A 15,964-nucleotide genomic window follows, 5' to 3' on the forward strand; every position below is an offset into this window, starting at 1 on the left:
GGATATATGAAAGGACCTTAGTCCACACAGTATGCATGTGAGCAGGGACATAAGAAAGGACCTTAGTCCACCCAGTATGCAGTATGGAGGTGAGCAGGGACATAAGAAAGGACCTTAGTCCACGCAGTATGCAGTATGTGAGTGAGCAAGGGACATAAGCTCAAGTGTGGATGGGACATCACTTCATTTAAAAAATGTGTGTGTGTGTGTGTGTGTGTGTGTGTGAGAGAGAGAGAGAGAGAGAGAGTTCAAACACTGTGTGCGTTTGTGTGTTTGCGTGAGCATGCACGCACTGACATGTTTGTGTGCATTTGCAGGCAGTGTATTATGTCACCAAATCCCCTGGAACTGGAGTTAAGAATGCTCGTAAGCTCCCATATAGGTGTTTGGGACCCAACCCAAGTCCTTAGCAAGAACAGCAAGTCCTCTTAACTGCTCAGCCATCTCTCCAGCCCAACAATTTTCTTTGAAAATACCATGTTCTAATTAATCTTCATAAAATTCTGAAAATAAAAAATGAGTATAATGTACACATTATCCTTCTTGACATAGATAACCAAACTTCAAAAAAGCATACAAGTGGGACAGGAGCTAGAGAGATGCCTCAGCAGATGTCTCAGTACTAGGCTGCTCTTCCAGAGGACCCAGGTTCAATTCCCAGCATCCATATGACTGCTTACCACTGTCGGTAACTTCAGTTCCAAGGGACCTGGTACCCTAACACAGAACTACCCTATATTCCACAGTGCCAAGGAAGTCAAATAAGGAGAGAGAGAGAGAGAGAGAGAGAGAGAGAGAGAGAGAGAGAGAGAGAGAGAGAGAGAGAGAGAGATTTAAGAAACATATAGCTTACACTTACAATATATAAAATATATACTGGAAGGATAGGTCGGGCTCTTTCAAGATCCAGGCTTGAATTTGTTTGTCCAATACAAGCTGACTTCAAATGGCTAGCAAAAGTTCCTCCAACTGAAGCAGCAAGCATAGATTCTGCATGGGTCTACACAATATATATTATGTATATATGATAGCTTCCAATTTAGTGTTTTTATGGCATTACTGAGTGTGTGAATGAGTAGGTCTCTGATTCTTGTACCTTCTCTTGGGGCTCTTCTCCTTCTGTTGGTTTGTCTTGTCTAAATCTGATGGGTTAGTTTTTGTTTTATCTAGTATTATGTTATATATATATTGGAAGGAAGGAAGGAAGGAAGGAAGGAAGGAAGGAAGGAAGGAAGGAAGGAAGGAAGGAAGGAAGGAAGGAAAACCTAGCGACTAGGGTAAAGGTTAACAACAGAGCTGTCCTTTATTCCTGATGAGAGAGGGAAAATCAGTTTTCTCCAATAGAGTGAGACTGGGTATACTAACCAGGGCAGGCCTCATCTTCAGGAGAAGCTGACCAACATATGATGGACGCTGCAGTTTTTGTGTGTGTTTTTATTTGGTTACGGCTTGGTAGGGTTTTTGTTTTGTTTTGTTTTGTTTTTCTTTTGGGTGTGTTTTCTTGGTTTGGGGTTTTTTTATATTGGGCTTTTTTTTGTTTTTGAGAAAGAACTTAAAGTTGGGGAATATGGAGGGGAGTGGATTGGAAAGGACTTGGGGGAGGAAAACATCCTATTTAAATTAAAAAGCATTTTAATTAATAAAAACGTCGTTTTAAAACAATTTTTAAAACATAAAACAAAAATTGTTTTAAATAATAAAAATAATTAATGAAGGTTAATTATAATAAATGTGTCACACCAATGTAAGATAGGGTAAAGTGGATGGGACCTTTGTATTGCTGTCTTTATTTTTATGTGAATTAAAAGGCTTGTTCTAAAAATATAAAGTCCATTTAAAATTTTCTAAGGAGGGGAAAAGAGATTAAAAGCTCCTCTAACATCCACTGTATAAAAAGACTGATGAAATACTGTCTGGCCAGATCTACATGGCAATATGAAGAAGCATGCCAGAATTTCTGGGAATTTAGACCTATTTGGGCCCAGTGCTGAAGGGATAGATAGGGGCTCTGGCCAGAGTTGGTTTAAAAAGAAGAAAAAGAAAGAAAGTTTCTTTTAGTCTATTCTGTCAAACTTAAGCTCCATTTCTTGGGTAATATAAAGAAAACATGGAAGACTGCAAAAGCCATTCTGAGTAGGTGGCTCCATTATGTCCCCATGATACCTTGTGCACATTTTAAAAATTACTCGCAAATATTTATTAACCTGAAATTACTGTACATCTTAATGGAATGCAGTGTAGTATAGTGATACAGAAATCCAGCATGTAATGATCAAATCAGGGCAATTGGAATTACTTCTCCACATAAACTATTCTATCTTAAAAATCAGGTGGCGCTTGATAGAAAAGATCCCATAAAAACTGAGGCTGAACATGATTAAGTCAAACACGTCATTCGCAGTAAGGAGCAGAAATAGAAGTGAGTACCAGATATGAAGAACGCTATTGCTGTTCTATCACAAAACCAAAACCAACTGCTTTGGCTCCCAGTTTTTAAAATCAGAAAACATATGAGTTGGTGAATATATTCACTTCTTTCTCTAAAGTACTTTATTATCTATTTGTATCCCATAACACTATGCTGTATGCATTGAATACATACAATAAAATTTATATTTAAAAGAATACAAATTATCTAATATACCCTGAAGGAATCCTTTCTCAAGAACATTCTGCTTTCCAAGACTATTTACAAGTAACTTCATCTATTTCTCGCTCAAACACTAGTATGGCTGATAGGTGAAGAAAGAGCCTCCATTGAGTTTCAAATAGAGACTTGTGAATTCTTTGTGTTTTCTCTACAAAGCATTAGACACATAAATAGAAAGCCATTCGAATTATCTAAGGCCCCTAATTTTACAGTTTCAGAAAACCACTCGCAACACTGGGTCAGAAATTTTATTATCTCCAGGTATATTCAACCCATATGATGCTTCACTCAGCTCTGCAGGCTCAGCTCCTAGGAGGGAACACTATCCTTCTCAGAGAAAATGCCATGAAACTTGGCAACTAAACAGGAAGTAAGATTCAGCCAGAAGTAGTAAAATGGAACTCCAGAGATAAGGAGGAAAAGATTTGATGTTTGGGAAGCCAGGCAGAGTATGATCTTTTTACAAAAAGGAATTGCTTTGTTGTGCCTACAATTAAAGTATGTGAACAGAAACCGAAGGGATGCAAGCAGGTGTGGCAGTATATATCTATAATCCAGGTATGCCAGAGGGTCAAGGCAGGGGAGGAAGTTTGAAACCAGCCTCAACTCCAGGGATCAATTCTGTCACATTGACATTTAAGAAGAGAAAAGGGTACTACCCCTACACTCTCTGCAGGAGACACCCATATCCTAACCCAGAGCTATCTCTCCTCTCCTCTGCACAACTCCTCCATGCCCAGGACAAGCTGGAAGTGGCACCCACATAAGCACACTCTCACTGAATTCTGGGCTAGCTCCTGCCTGGCAGCACCCCTAGTGTCCTAGCCCATCCAGGAATCCCACTTGCACATTCTATCTGTGAATCCATCCCAGCTCTCTTGCTCCTTGTCACCTTTCAACTCTACCCTCAGCTGGGTAGACACATCTACCTCCATGCTCTTCCATGCCCAGACCCAGCTGGCATTTTTGTGCCTTCTTGATTACTACTGAGTTGGAAACAACCTGTCTTTATGGTCAAAGTTAAACATCTGAAGGGATTATGTATAAACTCTTCCTACTTGATCTGAAATCAACCAAGTTTGGGCAATGACAAAAAGAGAACCAGATTATCATTAACAGTAGCAGACTGGGATCTCATATCAAACATATGGTCTACATGGCCAGGACCATCAAAAACCCACAAAACAGTATAAAAGGCCAGCCAGGAAATTATGTCCACCACAAAAACTGGTAGGTCCACAGAAATGTTCTCCAATATGAATTACATAGATGGATACAGGATGCAGATTTAATGTTTTTTTCAGTTATTTTTATTTTGATGTGTATGAGTGTTTTGTCTGTTTATTTGTGTATCATACATACCTGGGACCTGCAAAGATCAGAAGATGGCATCAGGTCCCCTGGAATGGATATTATGGATGGTTACAAGCTGTCATATGTGATCTAAGCATTGAGCCCTACTCCTCTGAAAGAACATCTCATTTTAACCACTAAGCACCAAGAGACATAGAATTAAAAAAAAAATTATAAACACACTCAAAGAATCCAGAGTTCATAGTGAACACGAACACCTATATGAACTTAAAGAGAATGTGAATAAATGAGTAGAAATCAATGACAGCACCATCAATAAATATGGCTGAAGAAAATGATGAGTGCAAGGATGGAGAAAGCCATGAGTACACACACGAAGGGACTAAAAAGCCCCTGACCCATGGGGAAATGGCAGTCTCCAACCCTTACAAGGCTCAGAGGGAGATTATTTGTTTGTATGTAATAACTCTACTTCCTTGTTCAGATGCCTGAAATAACTCCAACTCTCTATTCAACTCTATATAATAAACATGTTGAGTATTTTAGGGTGCTGCAGTTTCTCCATCAGAGATCCAAGACCACCCAATTCAAGCATTTCTTCTCATCTGTCTTTCCTTCATTCTCTCTCTCAGCCCACTCAGATCCACCACTGGCATCCTGGAGCTCTGCATGGATGTGGAAAGTGATATCCCTACAGGGGGAAACTCTGTAAAGGAACAAATAAAGGAACAGATGGAGTAATTCAAAGCAGTGGGTGTAAAATATTGGGACACACAGAATATATATAAATAGGCAGGTATATATTAAGAAGTAGAACCTAGAGATCGGCAACAAGGAAAATCTAGATAGGCATTTATCTGTTTACAAATAGGCTGGAGATCCATAGTTTTATGTTAGTACTTTAAAAGAGATTTTTTGAGATAAAAAAATCTAGAGATAAGTTGTTATAGTTCAGTGTTTTGGAAGCAAGTTTTGGGATAAATGAAAAACTGAAGATAGGCAGATACATATTAGCACTTTGAAAGAAAGTTTGGGGATAAATAAAATCTATAGATAGCTAGTTATACATTGATGCTTTGAGGGAGATTTTAGGAAACCTGGGAAGTGAAGTAGAAGCATTGTGATTCATCAGTTTTGAGGCATCCTCTTAATTTCCAGGGAGCAGGGAAGATAAATTTGGCTACTTGGGAAAATAATAGAAGAGAAACTGAGAAATTGATACGGGGCTGAGGAACTTGAATACATTCTCTTATTTGTCTTGATTTAACTGTTTTTCTTTTGCATTTGGCAAAAGACAAGCAAACAGCAGGCTGGCTCCGGACAGTGGAGTGGACCAAAGTGGCAGGCTGACTTATAGGAGACCACAACAAGAGAGGCCCATGGTGAAAGCTAGCAGATGCTGAGACAACAGCAACCTCATTGGCTCTGGGACCAGTTATCTAGGCATGTGCTATCTAAGTACCATGACTGTGACCTGAGTGTCATACTTGGCTCTGAAGCATAGATGGACTTACGTGCCAAGCAGAGGCAAAGGGAAATTTTCAGTGGCTTTAAAGGTTTCATACCTAGTAATTGTATCCATGCAGGTAAGGTCAATTCAGAGGAGAAGCCTATTGGGCCAATGATTGTACATCCAGTACTTTGATTACATCCTTCAATACCTGTCTGTACTAATGATTCCCTCTGTTTTGGGGGGGAGTTCCAGTGAACTCAGCTTAACTATTCAGGGCCAACTCCAGGCCTGTGATTTAGACAGGATAATTGGGAATTAATTGGGAGCTACCTCCTGGGGGGTTGTTCCCACAATAATGATAGCCTGGATGTGGCCCAATTATGTTGGCACCTCAGGACAAAAAAAAAGCTTAAGATCAGATTGGGGTTGCCTGCTAATAATATTGCAAAATTGCCTTTCCCTAATGAGCTTCAAGGCTTTACTCCTTTAAATGGGCTAAAATCATTTCTTTTGCTTTCCTTAGGTACAGTGGCAGTTAGGATCATTCTTCTTACCATCCTCATAGTGCAGTATGGAACACTGTAGTGAACTGCCCCTGAACTAAGTGTGAAGATCTGCCTTGCACATCTAAGAAATAAGGAAGAGGAAGATATAGGGAGTTGAGAAATCTCTTTTGAGTTAGTGAAGTCCTGAGTTAATGCATGATGTTAGTTCCTAATAGCCTCAGGTTCAGAGGGATGGCAAAGCCTTCCTTGGGGAGCTGGGTGAGAGTTGGCAGTGTGTGCAGAAAATGTCCACCATAGCTTTCTTCCCCTATAGAGACTGCTCCTACTGAGATTGGCTAAACCTGTCTCCATAGACCAGCTGTATATAATAAGCCTGTCTCCTTGTTTATCTGTCTGTAATAACTCCAACTCCTTGTTCAGATATATGCAATAATCCTCTCTCTTTGTTCAACTCTATATAATTCCAGAGTATTGTGGATGCTCTGAGGGCCCAAAGCATCTGAATCTGCCATTTCTGTCCATGTTTCCATCTGTATGTCTTCTCTTCATTTTTTTCATCATTTGAGACAGGTTCATTATTGGAGCCATGCATGGACACAGCAGATAAAGTCAGTTTAGCATTTGAAAAACAAATGAATCCAAAGAAGAGAAAAACTGAAGAAAATTATGGCTGAGTTGAATACAGAATCAGAAAATTCAGTAACCCAATTGAAAAAGTCAGGGGCCTTGACAGTAGAACAGATCAATTAGAACAGGGAATATCAGAGCTTGGCAATAAAGTAGAGGGCTGGACCACATAGTCAAATACATCTTTTAATACTCAAAATATTCAAGAACTTTGGGACACCATAAATCACCAAATCTGTGAACTGTAGGCACAGAGGAAGGATCAAAGGCATAGACTGTCAACAAGTTAATCATTTAATAAGAAATAGGAAGAAAATGTCCCCAGTCTAAGGAAAGACACATTCAGTGCCTATATAGGAAACACAAAGAACACCAACTAGGTGGGACTAGAAAAGAACCCCCTCCCAAGTAATATAGTTATATAGTTAAAACACCAAATATATAGATTGAGGAAAGGTTATTACAAGCTGGAAGTGAAAACTCACAGCAACATATGAAGGCAAATCCACCAGAATACAGGTGACTTTTCAGTGAAATCTGTAAAAATCAGAAGAGATAGAGTAATGCACTCCAAATTCTAAAACATCAAAGATGCTAATGCAGACTACTTTGCACAGCAGTAGTTGCCATGGTGAAAGGAGAAAGAAAAAAATGTTCCATTATACGAACAAGCTAAAAGAATTCTTGTCCACTAAACCAGCCCTTCAGAGAAGACTGGAAGCAATATTTTGGATTGAAGAGAGGAATAAACATAGCCAAGAAGTTATAATTACTGAAAACAAAATAGGACTAAGAACACAAACAGATTAAAAAAAGAAAGAAGATGACAACAATCAATACACATCTTTTAATAACTTTAAATAATAATGGCCTCAACTCCCAATCCAAAAAGAGGTTAGACAAATGGATTAAGAAACAGGGTCCTGTGTGTTGTCTATAGGAAGCTCATTTTTAGCTTCAAAGACACGCAGCATATTTGAGCAAAACTACGGAAAATACATTCAGAGCAAATGGAACCAGGAAGCAAGATGATGTTGCTATCCTAATTTCTGACAAAATAAACTTCAAGTCACACTTAATAAGATGAGAAAAAGAAGGAAACAATTAACCAAGAACGCATTACAATCTCAAACACGTGCTCCAAACACTGGCACAAGAAAATACCATATTTGAAAACGATGTCTAATTGAGTGTCAAAGTGATAAATCAGTGAAATACTTGCCAGAATAGAGTAAGTCCAACTCTCATGAGAGAGGAAAGGTAAGCTACCTAAGGAGCAGTGCAGAGAAGAAGGAGACAGTTTTACCAGGGCAGTTGTACAGAGATAGGTTGCAGGCAGAGAACAGAGAGCAAGCTAGACACAGGTGAGGACAGAATGAATCGGAGAATGAGAAGGAGCCAGAAGATTAGCACAGATTCCCAGAGTTAGTTTGAGGCCAAGCAGAGCAACTCGGGAGAAATCCAGAGAAGCCAGACTGAGTCAGTTTAGAGAGGAGTTTGAGCCAGAGTATCTGAGTTGAACTAGCTAGCCAGAAATCAGAAAGTACTAGAAAGGGTGAGCTTATTCAGCAGCAAGTCTCAGAGGCTGAAAACATTGTGGCCTAGTTTAGATTGTACAGAGTCTGGAAGCTACTAGGACTAGGCCTATGTTAGCAGATGGAGGCAGTAAGCCTTGGACATGACAATTACATCAGGCAAATAAGAGTTACTATTACACTGAACCATGCTTGGAGAAGTGTGCTGGCTACTTTTAAGTCAACTTGACACAAGGTAGAGTCATCTGGGAAGAGGGAATTTTGATAGAGAAAATGCCTCGATAGGATTGGCTAGTCTCTGGGGCATTTTCTTGATTGATGATTGATGGAAGTAGAGTCCAGCCCATTGTGGGTGGTGCCTCCCTGGCTGGTGGTCCTGGATTCTTTCAGAAAGCAGCTAAACAAGACATTAGGAACAAGCCCACAAACAGCACACTTCTATGGCTTCTGTTCCAGTTCCTGCCTCTATTTTCTTTCTCCAACTTCCCTCTGTGGTGGAGTGTGACCTGAAATTTGTAAAATTTTGTCTTTACTGCCAAAAGGTATTTCGTATTAATGTATGAAACTTTCAAAGACTAAATGAAAATTATTATAAAAACAATGAGTTTAGATAACATGTTCTTTTTATTTATTTTCTATTTTTGAGACAGGATTTCTTTGTATAACCCTGGAACTTGCTCTGTAGACCAGGCTGGCCTTCTTACAGGGATCCACCTGCCTCTGTCTCCTGAGTGCTGGAATTAAAGCTGTGTGCCACCACAACTGGTTAGATAATACATTCTTATATGTGTAGTATATATAAGTCTCATAGTTCCTTGAACAACACAATTCTAAGCAATCATTGAGTTTAGAATGAAATCAAATGAGACCAAGTATAGGGATGAGGGACTGTAATCCCAGTATTTTGGAAGCTACCTCAGGAGGATCAGGTAAGTGTTCAAGACCAGTCTGGCCTACATTGTGAGTTTTAGGCCAAAAGGGGTAATATACTAAGGTCTTATTTAAAAAAAAAAAAAGAAAAGAAAATTTGAAACATTTTTAACACAATAAACATTCAGAGGGAACAAAACCAGAACTTGATCATCTTGGTTTCTCCCTTAGGATACAAAACTATAAAACAGACAATGCATATAAATAAAGCAGATTAAAGAATAAAGATCAGGCCTTTTGCTGCTGCGGCCACAGTCATGAGTATGCTCAGGCTACAGAAGAGGCTTGCCTCTAGTGTCCTCCGCTGCAGGAAAAAGGTCTGGTTGGATCCCAGTGAGACCAATGAAATCACCAATGCCAACTCCCGTCAGCAGATCAGGAAGCTGATCAAAGATGGGCTGATCATCCGCAAGCCTGTGACTGTCCATTCCCGGGCTCGTTGCTGGAAAAACACCCTGGCCCGACGGAAGGGCAGGCATATGGGCATAGGGAAGAGGAAGGGCACTGCCAATGCTCGGATGCCAGAGAAGGTGACCTGGATGAGAAGGATAAGGATCCTTCGCTGACTTCTCAGGAGATACCGGGAATCCAAGAAGATTGACCGCCATATGTACCACAGCCTGTACCTGAAGGTCAAAGGGAATGTGTTCAAAAACAAGCGCATCCTCATGGAGCACATCCACAAGCTGAAGGCAGACAAGGCCCGCAAGAAGCTCCTGGCTGACCAGGCTGAGGCTCACAGGTCTAAGACCAAGGAAGCACGAAAGCTCCGGGAGGAGCGCCTCCAGGCCAAGAAGGAACAGATCATCAAGACTCTGTCCAAGGAGGAGGAGACCAAGAAATAAAGCTTCCCTCATGTCTGTACATAGCGGCCTGGCCGGCCTCATGTGGATCAGTCATTAAAATAAAACAAGCCTTAAAAAAAAAGGAATAAAGATCACGAAAAATAATCAATGAAATAAAATGCAATAAGTGTATGAATAAACAAGCTTACAGTGAATATTGTTACAGTTAAACACTAAAACAATCAATGAAACTAAAAATATCTCTGTAAGGAAAAACTGATAAACACCTAGCCAAATGACAGAGGAAACATTCCATAGATTTTTAAATGATGTCAAGGGTCTGGAGAGATGAATCACAGGTTAAAAGTAGTTGCCGCTCTTCCACAGGATCCAGTTTAGGTGGAAGCACCCACTCCCTTCTCAGGGGATCTAACATTCTCTTCTGGCCTCTACAGGCACACACACCCCAATGCATATATGAAAGGAACACACACACAGGGGCAGACAGACAGACAGACACACACACACACAACACATTTCCTCTGATTAAAATATTCTATCCTTCAGGGAGGCTCTTTAAGCATGACGATAAAACACTCAAAATAACTTCAACAAGACCCAGAACATGACCAGAATCACTAGGCCACTCCCTATTTAGGTCACTCCCTATCAGAGTAAACAACAGAAGCTAAGAGACCCTCTCAGATGAATGGAAACTGAACTGCAAACAAACAAAACTATGAACCAGACAAGTTGCCTGGAAGAAGTTTAGACCAACCCAGGCTCCTGGAAAGAACAACCTGTTCAGTTGACTGCAGGCTGTGCAGTATGCTCCAGATTCCCAGATTTTGTGACCTGTCACCCATACTGGGGTTGGCTTTCGATAATGTGAATTAACACAAAGACACACAACTGCACAGAGTATGAGATTCTGGAAAACCCAGCCCTAAATAGAGCATCTTTATGAAACCTCTCTGGAGCCTCAAGGCTTAGGATGTATTCAGAAGAGGAGATAGAATACTGTAAGAACGACAGGCAATGGCAAATGCCTCCAAGGAAAACAGTGTCCAGCAGACACAACAGGCCTGATGTACATCTGAACTCAGAGACTGTGACAGCATCCACAAGACTTGCATCGACTCAAGGCAGATCAGAGTCCCAGCATGGAGAAGAAGAAGTGGGTCTGGGGTACCACCACTAACCAAGAAGCTATTTGCAATTGTTACCTGCTGGCACAGGGGAAACCGGTTTTCTTCAATGGAGTGTTACTGGGTATGTCAAGCACACTCCAGGATAGGCCTTCTGCCCAGGACGACGTGCATTAATTGCTCACCTTGTTCTAGCATTTTTTTGTCTTATTTTTTTTTAGGGTTTATTTCCATTTTCTTTTCTTTTTCCTTTTCTGTTCTCTCTCCTTGCTCCCCCTCTTTCTTGGGGAAATAACCAGAATGAACATGGTGTTAGGGAGGTAGGGAGGAACCTGGAGGAGTTGAGAGAGGCAAAAGAATATTATCAAAATATATTGAAGGAAAAATTTAAATTTCTTAAGTTTTAAAAGGAATGGATGATAGCTCAGTCTGTTAATTGCTTTCCCCAGACAGCTGGCCTAGTACAATTGGAGAGCTGCAGGTCCCTGTGTTTATCCCTGTGTCAGAAAGCAAGGTGGAGAGATCTAGAATGATACCCAAATTTGATCTCTGATCTGCAAGCACACACACACACACACACACCCTGTAGTAGTATTAAAAGACAGATAATTATTTTAAACCTCTTGCTTATAAAATAAAGTGATATAATTAGCTGGCTTCTCACAAACACTAAACAAAGCATCAGTAATAATGTGTTTAGAAATCTGTGACATCATGTTTAAGGCAGTATCTGAGACTAAATGGGTAACAAGAGTACCAAAGTACCAAAGGTCCCAACTGTATTATGAAGTGAAAATATAATGAACACAGTTGTGCTTGTTTGTTTGAAGAGACTGGCTTTCGTGTAGCCCAGTGTCATGAGTAAATTACACTAGAAACAAAGATGAACAGGAACACATTTGTCTTTCTACAAGGTCAGGGTGTACCGAATCACAACAAATCCACAAAGCACAGCAGTTTCCATGACAGCATTTTGCCTTATACTCTGCCCACCTTGGAATCATGGTCTAGGTCGCTCTGGGTCTTTTTTTTTTAATTCCTAACTTAATTACTAATATTACATATTACAGGCCACACAATAAAGGTTCAAGAGGTTTCAGAAGTAGACTGAGAAAAAGTCTGCATAGGTAAGACAAGGAACTAGACCAGTGCTGGGATGGGGGAAAGCTGCTGCTGTTGAACCGCTGGAATCAGGTGTGAGAAGCTGCTGAGTTCAGTTACTAAGTGATAGTTGGAAGTGGGTCTGGATAAGGCAATGGGGCAGGAATAGGAAATGGTAGATTGGACCTAGGTCTAGAGGGACAAATAGGTGGACACATGAGCAGTTAAGGAAGCAGTGTCACTAGCAGTAGACCAAGCCAAGCAGAAGCAATAGGAACAGCTAGAAAATCCTCTGTCCCTGATGCACACACAGGCTGTCAGATAACAAGTTGGTACAGGGCCATGTCATTGCACTGTTAGGTGTCCTTAGTAGGTCCATATGAAAGAATTACACACTTTCCTTGATCATCAATGTCCAATAAATTCTTGGTCTTACTTTTCCTGATAGGATTTTAATATGTCCATGTGCCCCTATGGCCTCAGTTCAGACCAATAAACTTACAGGGTGGCTCCGCTTCTACTCTGGAGTTAGTGTTTAGTATGTGCTGAATGGGTGGTACCTAACAGATGGTGCAACTTTGGGGTCCACTCAGGGGCTACAGTCATCCTTCTCTCTCAAAGTAAAGTAAAAAGCTATGGATAGGACAGAGTCTGCTGGGACAATTTACAGTCTGAAAAGAATCACTGCTGACCTTAAATTCACTATGTAGTCAAGGATAACTTTGAACTTCTGATCCTCCTATTTCCACCTCCAGGAATGTGCCACCATACCAGGTTTACAAAGTTCTGGGGATAGAACCCTGAAACTTATGTATGCTAGACAAGAACTTACCAACTGAGCCACAACCTAGTTCCAACACTGGTTCTTGTTGATTCTAAAAAATGAATCAGGTACAAGATACAGGTCTTTTTCCTCTGCCTTTTTTTTCTGTAGGTGAAAAGCTTGTTCATATGCCCCTCAAAAACTAATTTTGAAAAGCATTTGTGCATTTTATTTTGGTAAGCAAGTACATTGTTTCAATAAATAACTCTTTATGGGATCTGAGGACACAGAAAAAATAAATCCCCAATCAATCTTGAAGCGGCAAAATTCTTGTACTTCAGTAGTTAGGTAGGTCCATAGAAAGATATTTACAAATGGTTTAAATGAGGGCTCTGATGTGGTTAAAATCAAGGGTCTCTGGAAACAGAAGAAATACATGAACCATAGCCAGAGTTGATGGCTAGGATTAGGATAGAATTCTCCTACATAACTTGATTGTGAGCAGATACTATTACTGACTCAATTGGAGACCAAAAAAAAAGAGGGGTCAAGGAGAACCAGGGAAGAAGAGGAAGGATTGTGAAACTCACTCAAGGTCACACAGCAAGGCAGAAAGCTGGCTACCTTTCAACCCCAGGTCTGTCTGACCTCAGTACTCCACATAGTTTGTGTCATTCGGCATTCACTTGTATAATGCCATTTTTATTTTTTATTCCTGCCCACTTTCTTCTACTTCTTGGGGTTCTGGTGATTGTTTTTTTAAACTACAAACTACGGTATTAGCATTGACCACATAATTTGTGAAGTCCAGAGAAAAATAAAATCTCCAACCCAGTATTGGTGGCAAATGCCTGTAGTTCCAACCCTCAGAAGGTGGAGGCAGGAGGATCATCAGGAGTTCAAGTTTATCCTAAGCTATAAATAGAGTTTGAAGCCACCCTTGAATACATGGTAACTTGTTCAGAAGGGGAAACATTTTTGTAGGACCATTTGTTTAAACATCGTTAGGAATTTCATGGCAATATGACCTCATAGTAAGTGGAGACCTATATGACTGCACAGGCTACATATTCATAAAAGCAGCCCTATACATTATAGATGACTGACTGGTGAGCAACCTTCAGAGAAAGACTACAATGTCTTACAGATATTCCTGATAATTTCTCCAACAGAAGTGTTGAGGTGAAAGCTGTGTCCACTTGTGAGTGGGACAGGAGTTTGAGATGGACCATTTAAGTCCCCTTTCCCAGGTCATAGCTATTTCTGAAGACTGACCATCCTGAAAAGGCAGGGACACAAAAGAAAGCTACAGCTACAGCACCAGAACTAAGTATAGCCACATTCTCCTACATTTTTAATCCTATTTATTTATCTGTGTGTGCATGTATGTGTGTGGGTGGGCAATCTGCTGAATTCAGTTTTCTCCATTTACCATGTGCATCCCATGGATCAAGTTCAGGTATTCAAGCTTGGAAGCAAGTGCCTTTACCAGCCAAGTCATCTTGCAGTCCCAATTGTTGCTCCTTTCTAGACATTTTCTGGCATAGATATTTTAATAGTCTCTCTATAATAAATTATAACATGTTAAAATTATTTTCACATGTGACTTTGAATTAATGTTGTTGTCCTGGATTTTTAAACTTTCCATATGAAGTTTGAGTTGACCAAGCACCATAGAAAGTAGATATTGCTGTCACATGCCTATTGTCTTGTACTCTGCAGATGGAGGCAGGAAGCTCAGCTGAAGACCAGTTTTGCCTACATACCAAATTCGAAGACAACCTGGGCTATAAGACACTATCTGAAAACAAACAAACAAATAAAAACAACAAAACTCCTATGTCCTCTGTTATTTGTTTTAGTTGTTTTAAAGATTTTATAGCACATATATCTAGTGAGTTTTTATTCTCATGTTTAAATCTAAGTATTACCTTTCTCTACATTATTCCATTAGTGAAGATAATGGAATCCACATTATTTATAGAAATATAAACAGCCTGACTACACATACTGTTGGTATCATCCGGCACATTGTTCAAGAAGTAAGGACACTTGGGAGTAGAGAAATTGGTGGCAGCTGTGGCTCTAAGGACTCCCTGATTCCTCAACCTCTGCCTCTAGCCCCAAGTCCACATAAAAACAAAACAAATACAGAGAACAAAGCATAATGCATGTGTATTAGTCAGGGTTCTCTAGAGTCACAGAACTTATGGGTAGTCTCTATATAGTAAAAGAATTTATTGATGACTTACAGTCGGCAGCCCAATTCCCAACAATGGTTCAGTCGCAGCTGTGAATGGAAGTCCAAGGATCTAGCAGTTACTCAGTCTCACACAGCAAACAGGTGAAGGAGCAAGAGCTAGACTCCCTTCTTCCAATGTCCTTATATTGTCTCCAGCAGAAGGTGGAGCCCAGATTAAAGGTGTGTTCCACCACACCTTTAATCCCAGATGAAACGTGTAGCCCAGATTAAATCTCTTTAAACTCGGAGATTTAATCTTCTGGAATCCATAGCCACTATGGCTCAAGATCTCCATACCAAGATCCAGATAAGGATCTCCAAGCCTCCAGATAAGGGTCACTGGTGAGCCTTCCAATTCTGGAGTGTAGTTCATTCCAAATATAGTCAAGTTGACAACCAGGAATAGCCACTACAGCATGTTATTATGGGTTTTCTATTGCTGTGATAAAACCCCATGACACAAAACAACTGTGGGGGTGGTAATTTGGGTTACCACAGATCCATCATCAAAGGAAGTCAGAGCAGAAGCTATGGAGCAAAGCTTATTGCTGAGGGGTGGTACACCCTCACCCCAACCCACAACAGTGAGCTGAGCCTTCTTACATAAATCATTAATCAAGAAAATGTCCTGGCCAGGCGTGATGGCTCACGCCTTTAATCCCAGCACTTGAGAGGCAGAGGCAGGTGGATTTCTGAGTTCGAGGCCAGCCTGGTCTACAAAGTGAGTTCCAGGACAGCCAGGGCTATATAGAGAAACCCTGTCTTTAAAAAAAAATGTCCTATAGGCCACTGAAGGCCAGTCTTATGGAGGCATCTTCTCAGCTGTGTTATCTCTTCTCAGTTGTGTCAAGCTGATATTAAAAAAAAAAAAAAAAAAACAAGAAAAAAAAAAAAAAAACAAAAAACAAAA

The 15,964-nt window shown here is 40.3% G+C and overlaps 1 long non-coding RNA gene and 1 pseudogene across 2 annotated transcripts in view; one reads left to right on the forward strand and one right to left on the reverse strand.

Moving 5' to 3' along the window:
• Positions 1–15,964, reverse strand: part of LOC115030072 (uncharacterized) — a 112,003-nt gene that overhangs the window by 82,762 nt on the left and 13,277 nt on the right. The gene's annotated exons all lie outside the window — the stretch shown is intronic.
• Positions 9,258–9,894, forward strand: LOC110287203 (large ribosomal subunit protein eL19 pseudogene; annotated as a pseudogene).

This window comes from Mus caroli, unplaced genomic scaffold (assembly GCF_978045245.1).
Source record: "Mus caroli unplaced genomic scaffold, Mus_caroli_1 scaffold_5, whole genome shotgun sequence".
NCBI classification, from domain to species: domain Eukaryota; kingdom Metazoa; phylum Chordata; class Mammalia; order Rodentia; family Muridae; genus Mus; species Mus caroli.